The 14,979-nt window shown below is 40.7% G+C and overlaps 1 protein-coding gene across 6 annotated transcripts in view; it reads right to left on the bottom strand.

The window, feature by feature from the left end:
* rad54b (RAD54 homolog B) overlaps positions 1 to 14,979 on the bottom strand; it is a 147,498-nt gene that overhangs the window by 111,354 nt on the left and 21,165 nt on the right. The window lies entirely within an intron of this gene.

The raw sequence follows: 14,979 nt of genomic DNA, 5'->3' as shown, positions 1-14,979 counted from the left end.
GGGTTTTGTATGGAAGTGTTTCAGGGCCACGGTGAAGAAAAAAAAAATACGGACAAAGTGAAGAAAAAACTATATGTCGAGAAGTTGAGATGTTGACTTTATCTTCGACATTTCCACTTTAATCTTGACGCTTATGACGAGAATAAAGTCGACATGTTGCTACATAATTTATGACGGGGGGTTGAGAAAATCTAGTAAATTAAACATTCATTTTAAGATGAAGTTTAGTTTATGATGTTCTACTTTAATGACAAACTACGAGAATAAAGTCAACATGTCGAATTTAATCTCGAGATAAACGGCGAGAATAAAGTGAAAATGTCGAGAATGCATACCTGCCATAGTGCAAGTGTGAACTGAATATCCAACAGGCTCTCCCTTTCCCACTCAAGTCTTAATGTTGGTAAAAATGCACATTACACCTCTGAAAGAATAATGCAAGAGGTGCTGGTTGTCTTAGCATCAGAAATAAAATCTAACATACTGAAAAATATACACACAGCAAAGTTTTTCAGTATTCTGTCTGATGAAACCACAGATAACTCAGATGTAAAACAATTATTTACATTAAATATGTTTGCCAGGGGCACGGTGGCGCAGTGATAGCGCTGCTGCCTCGCAGTTAGGAGATCCGGGTTCGCTTCCCGGGTCCTCCCTGCGTGGAGTTTGCATGTTCTCCCCATGTCTGCGTGGGTTTTCTCCAGGAGCTCCGGTTTCCTCCCACAGTCCAAAGATATGCAGATTAGGTGGATTGGCGATTCTAAATTGGCCCTAGTGTGTGCTTGGTGTGTGGGGGTGTGTGTGTGTGTGTATCCTGCGGTGGGTTGGCGCCCTGCCCAGGATTGGTTCCTGCCTTTTGCCCAGCGTGACCCTGTGTTCGGATTCAGCGGGTTGGAAAATGGATGGATGTTTGCCAGGTCACTAAAGAGGTCAGAGTTAGTTTTGTATCAACCCACAATATGATTGACTGCATAGCGGAGACTATAACCAACACACTGAGTGAGACTATGGACACTCTAGGCTTGAATTTTATGTTATATTTTATGTTGCAAAGCAACTCTTTTTAAGTTTTGTGGATATTATACATGGTTATGCTCAGGATGTGTCAGCCCATTTCCACTGGAAATGCCTTTTGGTTAAACTGTCAGCAAGGAATTTGCATTTGCACTGTTAAATTTTTATATAGCTTTAATGCACATAAAAACAGCTGCTTGTTTAAGTGAAAATAAATTGAAGGTTTTTTGTTTTTTTTGCACTAATAAAGTTGTGGAGTTGTAAAGTATTTTGTCTCGCGTCAATCATATCGTCAGTTATATCGTTATCGTAAATGTTCAAATATATATCGTGATAAATATTTTTGCCCATATTGCCCTGCCCTGCTTCTCACTTTATACAAATGATTGTACCTCTAACAATTCATCTGTCAAACTTCTTAAATATGTAGAGGACACAACACTAAGAGGCCTCATTTCAAACAATGAAGAGTCCATATACAGACAAGAGGTGGACAATCTGATGTTGTGGTATAGCCATAGTAATTTGGACCTTAACATTCAAAAACTCAGGAGATGATCATAGATTTTAGGAAACGGTCACTTACTCACATTTCACTTGCTATAAATGACTCTGGCATTGGGATCACATAATCATTTAAGTTTCTGGGCACCATGCGGTCATAAAACCAAAAGTGGGACAATAACATCACATGCATTATTAAGAAAGCCTATCAGAGAATGTTTGTTTTGCATCAGCTGAGGAAATTCACTCTCAAGCAATATTAGTCCATGTCTGCACACCCGTAATCAAGTCCATTCTGTTGTCATCTATCAACTGTCTGGTTTGGTGTTGCCTCTGTTCAGGTAAGGCCAGTTTGCAATGCACCATCAAAGTCTGTAACTTATCACACACTGAAGTCCTATAGGGGTCCAGGGTAAGGAAGAGGGTCACAAAGATCATTGCTGATCTGACTCAATCAGGGCAAAATGACTTTTTCAAATGACTTCCCTCCAGCAAATGTTTTTGTGCAGTGAAAGCTAAAACAACATGTCACTTAAATAAATTTCCCATATGCAGTTATTCTGACTAATCTGATCTAAGGTTCTACTTAGTATCTATACCTGGCATACCAGACGTCCTGGACATTTTAATCCTACTATATCTATTGTTTTGTATTGCTCTTTTATGCTGCATCATATTTTATCATTTTATATTTTTACATTTATCTTTTGTTATTCTACATGTTATCCTTGTATGTTGCACCAATACTATCAAGAAATATTCCTAGTATATATTAGTATACCTGGCCAATAAAGTGAATTTTGATTCCGATTCTGGTTTTATGAGCATTATCATAAATTTCAAAGGAACAAGCGTTTGACTGACAATGCATGAAAACTGCTGCATGCACAGGCTTTCATGTCTGACAATGGCAAATACATTTCAAGCAGTTTGGCCTAGCACTAAAACACTAGGAAAATATTTACAGTAGGTGTAATTGGGCACTTATTAGCATTAGCTTCCAAAGAAAGAGCACCTCACTAAAACAAAAATAATGCATAATACACTTGTAAACACAAAATGCAGATTGCTTGTGCAAAATGCGGTTGTATGTTCACTTTGCCAACATAACTACATTTGGCACATAGCATGCATTTAATTAAAAGGAGAAGTGGTCATGAAAAGTACACAAGCACAAAGAGAATTAGGAATCACACCATAATATGCCTGCCCGAATTTAAAAGATGTACTGAATTCCATGGGACACCGTGATCTTCATAACATCCTGTTCTAATTTTCCTTGTTAAATTAGTCTATGTGCTCAGAGAATACCATTTTTTTTTTTTAAATGGTTTTTATTTTAACACTTGCTTGTATGCTTGCAGCTTTCACCTGCTTCTTTTAAGGAACTGCTCACTAGCCATAAACACTTTGCAGACATACTGTGAGCAAAAATTAAAAACATGAACAATAATAAGTAGGCATATGAAAAAGCATGTTGTTCAGATGAATATATAGCACAGTATTTAAGAGAATTGAGACTATTTCAATATATATTTATTATTATGAAAATGTGAATCTTATTTTTTGGCTAATTTGACACCCCTATCTGATTTTTCTTTTTTCTACATTAAAAGTTAAAAGTTAATTTTGAACAGCAGTACAGTGAATGAATACAGCATAATAGTGTGTGTGTATGGTAGTCTGTGGATCTACATTCACTGTCAAAGGAATGAGCAAGCAGAAAAGTTTATCTGATACAAATGGAATTGATAATATGGAAAATGAATATTGGTTATCACTTCAAACTTTCAGATTTGATAAGTATCAATAAATTGATATTTATGAAGTTGAGTGTTATTAATCTCCATATATGCTCCTGTCATCAATTAAATAAAGGTTTCATAAGGTTGGGTTCAACAGTGTACAAGATTTTGATGTTAGCCTATTCAATAAGTTAATTAAGGTTCAAAAATGCTACAACTGAAAGTGTGTTTATCATCAGTTAGGGTGGGGGTATTTTTATTTAATTATTGTTTCTTCAAAATTAGTTGCAATTGCACATTTCTCATATTTATTTGCTTAACCCAAAAATTTATTCACAAAAATATCTCTTTATGCAATGTGAATTTCAGTCTAATTTACGTAACTTTTTCTGCTTTGCAAAGACTAGTGGTGGATACACTGAAAGATGGCCTAGGGGTTGTGTTTTTTTGCAGTTAACAGTTCACAATCATTTTAATAAGGTTACATAATAAAATTGCTCTCCTGGAACTGCCACCTAATTGTGGCAGAGAGGCATGTGTGATCCTGGGATTTGTTTCCCAGAGCAGAAGCTCCTGGTAGGGTCTTTCAAGGCAAATTGGACCCAGGTGAGGGGGTCTGACAAATACATTCACAGCCCCTAATTATGTAGTCACAAATATAAAAAAAGAATACCCTGCCTGGTTACTGGGGCCACTGACTGGAGCCAGGCCTTAGTGCCTGCACGTGAGCACCTGAACTCGCGACGCAAGACTGCCCTCCAGTGGGCCTAGCACCTGCAAGAGGAACAGGAGCCAAGTGTGATGTGATTTGGGCAGTAGTCAAAGGCAGAAGTCTTTCGAGGACTGGAACCCAGACACACAAAGTAAGTTTTGGGATGTGGAATGTCACCTCTCTTTAGGATAAGGAGTCGAAGTTGGTGGGTAAGGTGAAGTGTTACCAAGTAGATATAGTTGGGCTAATGCCCACCCACTTGCTGAGTTCTGGAGCCAAACCTCTGGAAAGAGTTAGGATTCTCCTTTACTCTGCAGTTGCTCAGGGGAAAGGCATTCGTAGGAAGTGGGCTTCTTACTGAGTCTCTGGCTGGTTGATGCCATTTTGGAGATTGTTCCGAAGAATGAAAGGTCTGCTGCCTGTGTGTGAGTGAAGGTCACAGAGGGGAGAACTCTGGCTACTGTATGTGCTTATGTACCAAATGGTAGCTTGGAGTATCAGTCTTTCTTGGAGTGCCTAGGGGAAATCCTGAAGAGAGTCTCAGCTCCGTGAGAACCCTAACTACAGAGAGGACTATTTCATTTATGTTAGGTAGAATGCCCAGATGGGACTGGGCAGTCCCGTGGCCTGGAACCCCTGCAGATTTTTTTTCTCCAGCTGTCTGAAGTTTTTTTTCTGTCCACCCTGGCCATCGGACCTTACTCCTTTTCTATGTTAACTAATGTGGTCTTATTTTAATTTCTTATTTTGTCTTTTATTTTTCTTTTCTTCAGTATGTAAAGCACTTTGAGCTACTTTTTGTATGAAAATGTGCTATAAATAAATGTTGTTGTAGCTGGGGACTCCATAGTTCTGCTGGGCGACTTCAACATCCACGTGTGCAATGATGGAGACACGTGAGGAGGCAAGATTATGAGAAACAACTTTCTAGACCTAAACTGGAGTGGTATTTTATTGTTGAACTGGGCATGGCTTGTCCATAAGTAACATTATGTTTGAACATATGGTTGCTCATAAGTGTACTTGGTACCAGGTCACCTTTGGTCAAATATCTATGATAGATTTTATAATCACATCATCAGATTTGTAGCTCTATGTTCTGGACACTTAGGTGAGGAGAGGGGCAGAGCTGTCAGTGGATCACCACGTGGTGGTGAGTTGGGTGACATGCTTTGGCAGAATTGCAAAACCCAAGCGAGTAGTGAGGGTGGAGTGGGAACATATGGGAAAGGCCCCTGGTCCAGAAGGCTTTAAACACCCACCTCCAAAAGAGCTTTTCCCACATCACTGGGTGACTGGGGACATAAAATCCAAATGGACCATGTTCAAAGCCTCAATTAAGGAAGTGCTGCAAACAGCTGCAGTCTGAAGGCCATAAATGCCTCTCAATGTGGCAACCCCAATGGTGAACACCAGAGGTGAGGGATGACATTAGGCTGAAGAAGGAGGCGTTCCATGTATGGCTGGCATGGCAGACTACCAAAACAGCAGAAGGGTAGCAGCAGGCCAAAAGGACTATGGGCCTTGACGACCAGGAAAGCAAAAACCTGGGTTAGTAGGATTTTAGACAGACCATGGAAAGCGACTATCGATCTGGCTCAAAAAGGTTCTGGCAAAACATCAGGTGACTCAGAAGTGGAAGGCAGAGCTTCACTCAGGCTGTTCTCAGCAAGGGTGGATAAATGATGACCCGGTCTGAGAAAGTAGTCTGGTGGTGGAAGGAACACTTTGAGTAGCCCCTGAACTTGGTGGACATAACCCTCCATGGAAGATGCAGAGCTAGTAGCTAATGGGGGATTCAGTGCTCATTTCCCTGAAGGAGGACACTCAGGTAGTTAAGCAAATCCACAGAGGCAAGCCCCCAGGGGTGGATGAGATTTGCCCAGAAATGCTGAAGGATCTGAACACTGTTGTGTTGTAATTGCTGACATGTTTATTCTATATTGCGTAGTTGTTGGGAGTAGTGGCCCCGGAGTGGCAGACCAGGGTGGTGGTCCCTATTCTTAAAAAAAAAAAAAAACAAAAAACCAAAAAACACAACAACAACAACTATCGGGGACCACACTCCTCGGCATCCCTGGAAAAGCTTATGCCAGGATAATGGAAAGGAGATTCCATGCAGTCATGAAAAATCAGATCCAGGAGAAGCAACGTGGATTCTGTCCAGTCTGTGGAATAGTAGACCAGCTTTTTACACTCATAAGGATCCTTGAGTGGGCACAGGAGTATGCTCAATTAGTCTACATGTGTTTTGTGTACTAAGAGAAGGCTTATGACCAAGCTCCTTGAGGGATTGTGTGGGGGTCTTGTTTATGAGTAAGGGGAAAATGGATGTTAAGATCAAAAGACAGATGTGTGCCAAGAGCCGACACTATACCAATTCATAGTGGTGAAGAAGGAGCAGAGTCAGAAGACAAAACTCTCGATTTACCAGTCAAATTTATTTGATTGGAGAATAATTATATATAGGTGTTTAACAAAAGTATTAATGGTCTAGGTAGTTTTAACACAAGTATTTATGGACAAACAGAAGTGTATCAACTAATGGTTATGCTACATGAACAATTACATGCACCATAGACCATATCTCTCATGTAGGTTTTAATATAGTATAACAGTAACAGTATGGCTGACATAGCACATCTGACATGCCTTAAACCCAGGGCTGTGAAGTTGGTAGATAAATCCTTCAACTCCGACTCGACTCCTTAGTTTCCGGTACTTCTGACTCCAACTTATGTATTTAATATGCTAATGTATTTTCCATGTTGATTGAAGGAAGGTAACATACACATAATTTAACCAAAGAACTACTGGCTAGGAAGCGGACTCTCTACCATATTGGCCAGTTTAAACAAAAGACAAGAACCCCTGAACACACATCAGGCCACAGCACACACCTCCACCTCAATCATTACACTTGTTTACACTCAAATTAACTTCTTAAACACATTATATTTGAAATAAAATGAACACTTTTTGTAATGTACCATAATCCAGATTACAATATGTGAATGTCAGGTTGTATAATAGCTCAGCTGAACTTCACACTAGTAGCAACACAACTATTCACTGGGCTTTATTCTTACATCAGAGAAGTACTTAATTATGACTACTGTTTGTGAAATGGGACATTTGAACTTGCTGCATTTTTTTTCCCCATTACAATTTAAATTTATTAGGAGTCGGAGTTGGTACATTTTTGCAGACTCTGACTCCAGGTACCCAAAACTGTCTCCGACTCTACAGCCCTGCTTAAACCTATAAACTAGTGTTCTTGGTTTTATAGAGCACAACCAAAATATTTGTTTAGTTCACTCTGGGAATGCAGAAAAATGTTAAGTTTGACAATGATTATTTCCCTGTCAAGCACCCTGGGTCTGCAGACATACAAACCTGGTTACTCCATACAGTTTACTGCTGTTAGCTTCATTCAGTACTTTGATTCCTTGCACTGCATCTATAGTGCCTACTGGTGAATGACAGCAAGACTATCATTTATTTAAAACATGAATTAGTATATGTAGAAAACACAATGATACCCCATTTCAATATGTAAAGCTACAGAGACAGGGTGGCACATTGGTTACTGCACAATAAGAATGAGTAGGGGTGTATATTTGTGACAGTATACTTGCTTTGGAGTGGTTCTCCATACATTTTTGTAGCCTGCTTTAATGCAAGAGTTTGTTTACTCTGGTTCAGTAAATAGATAGATGTTAAAGTATAAAATAGTTGTAGAATTTGGTCATTCTATTCATTGTACTGTATTATAACCTTATGCTGGTCAAATTAAATCAGTGATGGGTGTATAAAGAGCAAAAATAAGATTTCAGCTATACATAAACAAGAATGTTAAATATGTGTGACTAGTCAGCACTGTTTAGATTAATGCAATATTTAAAATAATGGTTACAAACCTAATATTTAACAGCTTAGATTAAAACAGATACAAAATTGTGCAAAAACATTTTCCAACTGATTACATTAGTGTTTATTATGCTGAACTGCACTGTTAGTACAGACTGAAGCCATGTTGTTTAGGAAAAAGGAAACCTTTATTAAGACTACTAAGGAATTCAAAAAGCAATCCAGCCCATAACAGATGTTCCACCAGCCTTGGCATTTAAATTACATTTTGTAATTTACATAACATTTGTTATTAATAGAGCATTATATTTCTGTTAAAGTTGCTAATGAACCTTTGCTTTTTTATGTCATTGTGCTTGGCTGCTGTAAGCCTTTCCAATTCTTTTTCTCTCCATGGTGTCTTTTTGCACCTGAAATTACTGCTATTTTCATCAAAATATCCTAGTGATCATAGAATGGAACCTTAAGGATGCAGGTTGGCTCCACAATACCGGTTCCTTCAGGGAGCCTCTTGAACCTGCCACTGTCGATAATGTTACCATGATGAGCTGGGCAAATGAGGGCACATAGGTAGCAAAGGGTAGGTGTAAAAGTGATACAGTGCTTTTATCAAAACAAAGTCAGACCAACAGTGTTCAAAAGTACAGTGCTTAAACGTTAAACAAATATTCCTTAAAAACTGTGATGATCTGTGAAATAAAATGATAAAATGAACTGAAATGAGAATTAAACCGACACAGTCATTGTGTCAATGTTCCATCTGACATGCTCAGCCCAACTCCCACTTCACTTCCCCCAGCTCACTCAGCCCATTGTTCCCCAACTTTCTGTTTAACACAGGCAGATGGGGCCACTTTGTAATTCTCATTTTTATGACTCATTATGAAGATGGGGTAATGGAGCAAAAATGTTAAGGCTAGATGCCCTCTCTGATACCACCATTCTCTGCACTCCTTTTAAGACCTTTACCTCAAGAGGGACACTGACCATATTCTAATCCAAGGTAACAGGGATGAAGCAGTACAAATTATGCTCAATTTAAATTACAATTGAACCTTACATAACATATATGTACATATAATTATTACATATTAATGGCACTGGGGTATGTAATAAAGAAAACACAAAAAATAATTCTAATCATTTTCTCCTTGACCTGTTTTGAGTTACTTTCAATTAGGGTTAGGGTTTTTTTTTTTATATTTTACCATTTTTATGTTGTTGTTCTTGTGAGGAAAAGCAAAAACACATAATACACACAATAGTAGTGTAATTTGCTTGTTGTACCCAGTTGGAGGGGTTGTTGAATTCCAACAGATCAGTTGAAGAATCTGAAATCCCTACATTTTACTGCATTCAAACTCTGTTGGATATTAGTTCAGGACTCAATCATACCAGAGCTATTCTATACCAAACTTAAAAATGAACTTTGATTATGTGACATGTTAAAGGATTTTGACTTTCTGAGAAACAGATATCAGACAGTGAAACTAGGTAAACATCAATTATAGTGCCTAATCCTGAGCAAAGGGTCCACTCAAAGGTGTTTTCTGTCTCCTCTCCATTACTACTTCATGTCAACTGCACCACCAGTAACTTGTACATAAAACTGGTGACATTTGCAGATGACACTGCCTTTATTGATCCAATAGTGATGTGGACAAGACAGTATATACGATGGAAGAAGATTGGCTTGCTTGCTGGTATTGGTAGATGTCAAAAATCTGCACCTGAATACAGTGGAACCTCGGTTTGCGAGCATAATTCGTTCCAGAAAAGTGCTCGCAATCCAAAGCACTCGTATATCAAAGCGAATTTCCCCATAAGAAATAATGGAAACTCAGATGATTCGTTCCACAACCCAAAACTATTCATATAAAAATGATTAATACAAAATATAAAGCAAAATACATAACACAAATTAACCTGCACTTTACCTTTATAAAGAATCATGGCTGGTGCGAGTTTCTAAACTCATGTGGGATTCCACCCAACGGGACAACACGCGGAAGAGCGTCCCAAAGCAATCGCAGTCTCCCAGCGCTGTAGCAGTTCGCCGTATAATCGCATCCAAAAAGATTGCAGACATGCTATAAGCGCCTGTCGTCAATGGGTCATACAAGGAACAGTATAAAGATCCTGGTACAATAAATAACAGTGCTGTTGCGGTCTCAAGCTGAATAAAGCTGGTGTTAAAGTACTGAGACTCAGCTTCGTGTTTTGGGGAGCAAGACGGGGACTCGCACTTCACAGCGCACACACACACAGTCACAATGCTGTAGTAAACAGATGTGACTATATGAGTGAGGCACACAGACTCAAATGGAGAATAGGAGACGATTGCCAGAGAGAGAGAGAGAGAGAGAGAGAGAGAGAGAGACATGCTGGGCAAGCGAGCAAGCGAGATAAGGAGAGAGACGCGCTGGGCGAGCAAGCGAGATAAGGAGAGAGAGAGATACGTGCTGGGCGAGAGACGCGCAGGGTGAGCGAGATGAGAGAGAGAGAGAGAGAGAGAGAGAACCATCAGCTCAGTTGTGATCACATAACGCTCAGCAGACAAAGTGTATCCATACTACTCGTATTGCAAGACATCGCTCGTTTATCAAGTCAAAATTTATAAATTTTTGCTCGTCTTGCAAAACACTCGTATACCAAGTTACTCGTAAACCGAGGTTCCACTGTACTTTGGAAACTGAAGAAATCACAGTAAACTTCAGGAAACACCTCCATTTTCCTACACCCATGGTTAGAAATAATTTCAAAATCAATGGGGTAGAATCATTTAAAATTCTGTGGCCCTCTATCAGGGATGAGAGGCTTCATTCTCCTGAAAAACTGTATTATGATCAATGTTTTTTTCTTAAAACAGACTCAAGCATTCTTGGTCCTTAATAGGTTTATAGCCATCCACTAGTGTGGATGAAGATCACATATTTTCTCTCTGGTTACTCTTATGCTTTGCAGCTGCCCTTTGAAGGTACTACAACTCCAACACTGGGAATTGTGTATGCCGCTTTCTTTTTTACTCATGGAACTGCAGGGCCAAACTCTTGTGCTACCTTTCTGTATCTAGAAGGGAGAGTTAGCTTAAAAGATGGACCAATTTTGGGGCCAGGAATAACATTTTGGAAAGGCTCTCTCATTACAGTCCAGATTCAATAACACAATGACAAAATAACATTAACACCAACAAAAATCAATCAGAACACTGATATTTATACATCACTTGTAATAAATTGTTTACGATAGTCCACTTCATGATTTGAGAAGATAACTACAGTAAATAAATATTGTCAAGGTTGCCATTAGAGACTCCTCTCAACGATGATGTAAGTAATATTTTTATCTAGCTCATATTAAAGAATCTTTCAGTATACAAATCCTCTATCAGCCTCTGCTAAAAGATCCCCAATAAAAGTTGATGAGTAAAAGAGATGAACACAATTGAGGTGCTTTCTGTGCCTTGGTCATTAAGTTCTCAGGGTGTTATTGGAAAGTGCAGAAGTTTGGAGAGTGGAAGGTTGAGGAGGACCATATTTCAGAAGTACCAGGATTGAACAGGTCAATAGCTATAGTGCTCCAACATGTTCAGAGTTTAGTGGATGTGGAGTCTCAAATGCCAGGGAGTAAAAACACTTTATAACTTAGATAATACTGTTTTGGTATGTTTGTAATGGTTGTCTGGAATATGTGTGTGTCCCTGTGAGTTTGTACCTTTTCCCATTCCTGTTTTTTGTGGAATGCCTTAATATGTAATGCCGACACATTGTATGTTGGGGGATGTATCGGGGAGAGACAGCTGGCTTGGAGGGCCAACAGACTGTACGGGGAGGAGCTTACAGTATTTAAATGGATGGGGGGAGAAAAAAAAAAAGCATAGAGCCAGAACGCCATCACAGTAAAAGGCAAGAGGGAAAGGATTGACTCCTCATGGATAAATCAGATGAACCCGGGTTAATTTCCAGACAAATTATTTTTACTGTCGGGTGAAAGTTATTCGGGTGAGGACCCGACAATCCATGCACAAGGAACAGTTAATCTGTACATTTCCCGGAATAGGAGGTATTGGTCGGCGCCTCATTTCCCACTGCAGACTGAGCTCAATGATACCGTACAGATAATATTTAAAGGACTAAAAATCCATTGTTTTTTGTTTTGTTTCCTTTGCTCAAATCTCTAGTAGTAATGTACGTTTTCAAGTGTTTTGTGTCGTGATTCTGGGTGAAGCACTGCAGCGCGATATTATGTAAATAAGGTTATTTATTACAATGAGCATGTGTATTGTCTTACAATAATCATTTTTTTCTTGACCTTGCTTTCACTGGTGTGTCCCAATACTTAAAGTGGTGTAGTAGGAAAGTAGTGTTGGTCACTCGTGCCCCGGATTATTTATTTTATTTTTCCTTTGCTGCCTCTCAAGGAGGGCAGGCGTATTATAATCGTGCCGGATCTGAGAGCGGTACACAGCGGTATTATTGGTGGCCCGTACGGGGAGCCGGTTGACTGAATTTCATCCACTTTATTTCATTTTGCCACTCACAAGTACCGACAGAAATGTCGACAGAGCCTTGAGCAGCGGTTTGCCGACTCTTGTGCAATGCCAGAGTGAGGTGAATTGCCAAGTCACCACGTTACGGTCAGAGCACAAGAAGAGGTGATTGAGGCAGCAAGCCTGCTAGATAGTTTATATATTTCGCTCCCAAGAGTCAGGATCAGGGATTTATGGATTCCTCACTGAACTTACAGCCCCCATGAGCAGAGGTACAAGTACAGCTGGACGAGCTTCAAGTCCCGCTAGTGGAAATCGCTGAGGGGGCGCTAGCTCGAAAAGAAGCGCTGCATGGATACATGGATTCGGCAGTGGCCGATTTGCGTGAATTGGTGCATGTACGTTTAAGAAGTCTGGGGAAAAAAGCTGGTAGACTGCCTACTGCAGCGCGATCAGCAATGGGAGGTAGAAATACAGGACAAGATGAGGAGGAGTATTGCTATGTACTTTCAAACTCCGGGCCAATTGACACCATTGGTTGAAGCGCGGCCATCCTACTCCTCTACTGCTGCAGTGGCTGTACGGCTGGAGTTTCCAAAACTGGAAGCTTCCTGTAAATCGGCAGAGGTGCTTCAATTTATTGAACAGGCAGACACATTTTTAGAACTGCACCCCTTAACGCTAGCTGAATTAATGGACTTCTTGAGAAAGTCTCTGCAGGGACCAGCGCACTACTGGTGGCAGGTAGAAAAGAATATTAAGGACTGGGCATCTTTCCGTACGGCTTTTTTGGAAGCCTTCTTACCGGCTGACTACCAAACTGAAGTCGAAGAACAGCTCCTGGCCGCTCGACAGGTTCCATCGCAACCCATCAGAGACTTTATTTACGAATACCATGCGCTCTATCTAAAATGGAACCCCAATATGTCAGAAGAACACATGGTTAGACGCATTCTTGGTGCTTGTAACCCGCGGCTTGCTGTAGCACTTAGAGGCATGGTGAGTTCAGTACAGTCCATGGTAAAAATCAGATCCTTGATCAAGAAGGATTGGGCTGCTATGAGGGGTAAAAAAAGATCCTCCCAGAGTAACCTCTAGCAGAGATGCACCCAAGGTCAAATATCAGAAGGACAAGGATTGGTCAGTTGGGGCTGAGCTCACCATGTTATGCGCACAGTTGCCCTTACTAGAGGTACCAGTGAGTGTGCGGAACATTTTCGGGGATGCTGTCATTGATACAGGGGGCACCTTTACCTTAATTAATCGCAGCTTGTGGGAAAAAATAAAGTTGCCTGGCGAGCTGCTTAAGGGAGGTGGTACAGTAAAGTTCTTCTTGGCAGACGGGCGAGCGTATGAGGATAGTGTCAAGGTTCTGACACAGTTGAGATTGCAAAATATATCTTGGGAAGTCGAGGTGTATGTCTTGAGAGGATGCATTCGTGTCTATGCCACTATTCCTAGAGCTGGATTCCATCGTGGCAGCCGACATCACTTTGCACCCAAGGACTCATGAATACGTAATGCCTGGGGGTGGGGTGTTCAATTTTGAGGTAAGAGGGTGTGATGAATTACAGTGGGCAAAAGTAAATTACTATCTGGCAGTACTAGTGAAAGATATCAGCCCTGTGGAGGACAGCATTTGTTCTCAGCCCTGCAAGGTGCGACCTATTCTGAGGTGATGGCGCATGGTATGGACGGACAAACTTGGACGTACGGAGGTTATTCACCATCATATATACACCGTTGATGAAGTCCCTGCCCGTCAAAGAGGTTACAGGGTCTCTCCAATGAAGATAAAGATTATCAAAGAGTGGGTTGATCATATGCTGCTGGAAGGTATTCTTGAAACCTCTACCTAGGCCTGGGCATCCCCGGTGATTTTGGTGCGTAAGCCCAATGGAACCTTTCACTTTTGTGTGGATTACCGTGGGCTGAATGCCAAAACCACCAGTGATGCCTATCCTATGCCCCTGGTGCGTGAAATTTTAGAATCCTTACAAAGCACAGTGGTTTTTAGCACTCTGGATTTACGATCGGGATATAGGCAGGTTTGCATGGGAGAAGACAGTGTGGTCAAGACTGCAGTGATCACTCCTGATGGCTTATTCCAACTCCAAGTAATGCCTTTTGACCTAAAGAATGCAGGGACATCTTTTCAACGCCTAATGGAACAAGTGCTGAGGGGGCTAATTGGGAAGAACTGTTTTGTCTATATTGACGATATCATTGTCTTTTCCCCAGTCAATAGAGCAACATCTCCGGGACCTAAATGAGATCTTCAATCGGTTTCAGCTGGCTTGACTGACCCTAAACCTCAGTAAGTGTCACCTCGGACAACCTCAGTTTACCTTCCTCGGTCATGTGGTGTTAGCAAAAGGTATTGTTGTGGATCCAGAGAAAATCATGGCTGTTGTGGACTACCCACCACCTTCGGACATTAAATCCCTTCAGCGTTTTTTGAGAATGGTGGGTTGGTTCCACAAGTTCATACCCAGATTAACTAACAATGCAGACTCATTACATCGCCTGCTGAGGAAGGGAACCTCATGGCAATAGACTCCGGGGTGCCAGAAGGCATTTGAGCAACTGAAGAAACATCTGTTGGAACCACCAGTGTTGGCACAACCTATTCCACTGCTCACCAT

Source organism: Polypterus senegalus, chromosome 15 (genome assembly GCF_016835505.1).
Source record: "Polypterus senegalus isolate Bchr_013 chromosome 15, ASM1683550v1, whole genome shotgun sequence".
In the NCBI taxonomy this organism is placed as follows: Eukaryota; Metazoa; Chordata; class Cladistia; order Polypteriformes; family Polypteridae; genus Polypterus; species Polypterus senegalus.
This window is presented reverse-complemented; position numbering and strand designations above follow the sequence as displayed.